The sequence below is a fragment of the Ascaphus truei genome, chromosome 3 (assembly GCF_040206685.1).
Source record: "Ascaphus truei isolate aAscTru1 chromosome 3, aAscTru1.hap1, whole genome shotgun sequence".
In the NCBI taxonomy this organism is placed as follows: Eukaryota; Metazoa; Chordata; class Amphibia; order Anura; family Ascaphidae; genus Ascaphus; species Ascaphus truei.
The window spans coordinates 298,010,392-298,014,874 of NC_134485.1; positions in this window are offsets into that span (position 1 = coordinate 298,010,392).

Consider the following 4,483-nt stretch of genomic DNA (forward strand, 5'->3'; position numbering starts at 1 on the left):
ACCTTCAATGCGTGCAGAGACAGCCGTGTCTGCATTTGGATCATGCATTTGTGTTTCAGGATCATAAATTGTACATGAAATGGGGTTAGCAAATGTCATACGTGTGTACGGCATATCCCCATGAACGCCAAAATCTGATAATTTCCTCAATTGTTTAAGCAATCTTTTCGGCATATATAGACCTCGGACTTTTAGTCTGCCAGTGTCATGCTGAAAGAGAGAGAGAGCAGAATGTTGAAAAAGAGACAGATCATAATTATGAGGGGAGAAATATGGGGAACTTAAAGTAATCCCTCCTTCCTCATTGATACTTATATCAAGTTTCATTTTAGCCATTAAATCACGTCCCAATAAATTTACTGGACATTGTGGAATAACTCGAAATGAGTGATCCCATATACGGACGGACTTACAATCTAATTGTACCGACATAACCGGTGTGATGTAACTTTTGGTTAGTGTACCCTCAATACCCATAGAGGACTTGTCTGCGTGTGTCAGTGGACCACTGTAGGAATATTTATTAAGACACGAACGGGTTGCCCCGGTGTCCACAAGGAAGTCTATTAATCTTCCATTGATATACAATGATAATAGTGGTACATCTAACCATCTACTAGACACCGAATGTGCGCAGACGAGGGTTTCTGTCCTCGGGCACCCCTATTGGCTATTGGGCATAGTTTGGTTCCAGGCAATGTTGTAATTGGGGCTGGAAGTGTTTTGTCCCTGGTAATTCTGTTGCTGCCTCTGCACATTACCTTGGCCTTGCTGTCCGTAGCCCTGACCTTGCTGTCCATAGCCCTGACCTTGCTGTCCATAGCCCTGACCTTGTCGGCTATTTCCTGGACCCTGTTGGTCATTCCCTGGGTAATGTTGCTGGTTTAGATTTTGTTGCGGAAATGGCTGTTGGTTATTACTCGGGGGGGGGCCCAACACTCATTCCTCCAGTGCCCTGTTTTCCCGCAGTTAAAACATATCCCTGGTCTACACTGGTTATTCCCTTGCTGTCCCCTTCTTCTGCCATGATTCTGTCTTCCCCTATTATTGTTAGGACCTTGGTTGGTATCATTATTATTATAATCCTTACTATTTTGGGGTGTGCCATCATGAGCATGCATAATAGTGGCAGGCGGGGGTGGGGGCGGGGGTGGTAGTGGGGTTTGATCGGGAAAAGCCCCTGCACCATCTTTTATGGCCAAATCCGCCTCTATCTCGTCTGGTGGCATTTTTTGCCATCCGGTCACAGTCATGTAGACAATTTGCCTATGCTGTTCGCACAGACCGTTCAATAAAGACTGCACGTATAAAATATTCATTTCATCATCTGCTGTACTAGGAAACCGCATTCCGGCGGTGTTTACCCATTCATTTTTAAATCGACGGCAAAAATCTGTAACTGACTCTTTCTCTTTTTGCTTAATGGTCATAATTAAGCCAACATTTTTTCTTGATCTGCCTTGATGAAAAAAATATTTATGCAAATTTTCCCATAATCGGGTGATTGTACGAGGGTCGTTCCATACAAACTCACCATCCCTGATAACGTCGGACCCTGCATCATACTTATATTTACTGTAGCAGTGTCTGCGGGCGCATCGTATTTCTTGTCTAAGAAATTATCCGCTTTAGACCAGTCAGTGTCAATATGTCCGGTTAAACAATCCAGACAAAACCTGATATCCCCTCCCGTAAATTGGTAGCCCTGACTTCTTTTCTGTAAATATTTGATGGCCCCACTGGGGTTTTTAAATGGGTCAGGGCAGCCCTTTGCCCAGGTCTCCATTAATGTGGTGTCCACCGACTGTATCAAAATCTCCCTGCCTAAAGTCATAAAAGGAAGTGTTAGATCAACGCCTACCTGTTCTTTAGTGTGTGTGTCTACTGGTTCGTTTGTCGCTAGATTGTATCGTGTTCTTGATGATATTGGTGGACAAAAAGGTGAAAAAGTCGAATCAAACACTAATGACTGTCTGGGTGTTGCCCTCATGTCTTTGGTGAGCTGTAAGGCTCGGTCAAGTGGATCAGGACTAGTGGCACTTTCCTCCTGTATTTCAAATGTATTATCCACAGGCATTGGAGTGGGGGGCGGTGGATCAGAGGTGGATGAATGTAATACAGTGATCGAGGAGTTAATTACGTCTGTAAAGTCTTTGAATTGGTTTGTCAGTGTGTTAACAGAGTCACAGAGCTTATCAACATTTGTACTGCTGTCGTCATCAGATGTATGGGGCGTTAGGGATATCTCTGACGCTGTCGGTGTTGGAGGTGTCAGAGGTCTTCGTAATGCTATCGGGGCATAATCTATTGTTAAGTCTAGAAGTGACTCAGGGGAGTGTGGTGGTGACTGTGATTGTGTCTCTGACAGGACTTTGAATCCCTCTGCTATCTGATTCTTACATCCTTCTGCCAATCCCTCGGCTAACACTTTAACAGTTAGAGATATGTATTCCTTAATGTCTGTGTTTTGCAGAGACTGAGTGTCCTGGTGCTGGAATGTGTTGGAATGAGAAATTAATTCCGCACCTTCGTCTGTCTTTTCAACCTCCCTGGAGACAGGGGGTGTTTGTGTCACTTGTGTCGGGGCGGGTGGGGAAGCAGAGGCCGTGTTGGAATCTATATTGTCTCTTAATTCCTCATGAGTGGGCTTATATGTGGGGGGTACGCTTCCTCAGGACCCCATCCAGTACACATAGTACGGGAGAAGGAGGACCGTCTCTGACTGGGTGTGGCAGTGTATTGGTAAGGGTTTTGGGTTACCTGCGCAGCATAGTATGACAACGCTGCCAGCACTGTTGGGTCTAAGCATGGGTACATGGGCACATGGGGTTTTGGGGGATACGGGGGTGGTTGAAAGTGTTCCATCATTGGTGGCGGGGGAAGAACATCTGGCAACAACGCATCCCCTGAGGGTGGTGCACTCGGGTTTAAAGAATACATTGGTATAGGGGGTTCAGGCGGGGGTGGGGGTGGCCACATTGGTGCTTGAGATTTTGGGTTATTCTCTTGTGATGATTCCTGAATTTTTGTGGCTATCTTAACCCAAATACGGCCACATAATGCCATATATGTGGTGTCCCATTCGGGATCCGGCTGGAACCAGAGCCATTCAGGATCACCCCCTAAACATAAGCCACGTATCATTGTTACATGGTATGGGGCAAAACTACCTTTCCTCGGGAAAGGGTTGATTGACTGCATCGCTTCCGACCAGCCGGCCATATTATCGACAAAAGGGTCTGAATAATAATCTGCCGTGCAAGCTGTCACAAAGTCTTTGGGTGTTTCTATGTCGGGGTCATAGTGTCGGTTAATGATAAGTGTAGTTACGGGTTTTGGTTTGTCAGGTGCCTTATCATTACCAGTAGTGCTATCTGGTTCAACATGTTTGTTTTTCTTATCAGTAGTACTATAAGGTTTAACATGTTTGCTTTTCTTATATTTTAATGTAGATTGCTTAGAATCCCCATGGGCACGTTTACTGTTAGACTCTCCCATCTAAAACTCAATACAAGTTCTCTAAATCAAAATGGCGTAATAAAATATCTTAAATTTTCATGCAATAAAGCACAGCACAGTAATCTTTACGGCGTTCTTATGCACTTTAAAGAGATGTCTTATATATCTAAAAATACATGCACATATAATAAAAATACAACAATATTTCCCCACAAAAATGGGTATACGTTTCCACAGTCGCTGTAAGAGTATTTCCTGATATTCACAGATATCTATTAGCAGGGACTCACCCTGTCACTATACTCAGTCAGGATTCACTCTTTATATCCTTGACTCAGCCAGGATTCACTCTTTATATCCGTGGCTGTGATTTTAACTAATAACCATATAGTCTAATTCGTCCAGTACGGAGGTAATCTATAATAGGGCTCTAGATAAGGGACACCGGGAGGATAATATACAGATAAAAATGATATCTTGTACTTACCCAACCGTTGACGTCTTATCCCACTTCTGACACCAGATCTTAATATTAAATCCTCGACTTCAGCATATGTCGGGATCGTCTCCAGTACATCGGATCGAACACCTCCGGAGGCCTTCCCACTGTTACAGCCCTGGAAAAGTAATCGAACGTTCGGAGGAGAAATAATTGAGTCTGACACCAATGTGTGGTCAAAAACATCTCCTGTTTATTAGGCGTTCACAGTCATGTTATATAGGCCTTGAAACAAAGGTGAATATTTGCCAATTTCCATTTCCCTTATTTTGTGCTTATGTTAGACATAACATGTCATTAAATCATTTATTTGGAAACTACCGTACATCACATGTCTCCAGATAAAATAGCTGAGAACGTACTTAATTTCCCGTTTTGTACCTAATATGGTCAATACTTCCTATTTCAACACATAAACTCAGCCAACATAAAAAGGGTAGTTAGAAAAGGATTAGTTAAAAGCAGAGTGGCAGTGTTAGAATAAAATGGTTATACAGTAGACAAAATGGAGTCACCCCTGATATA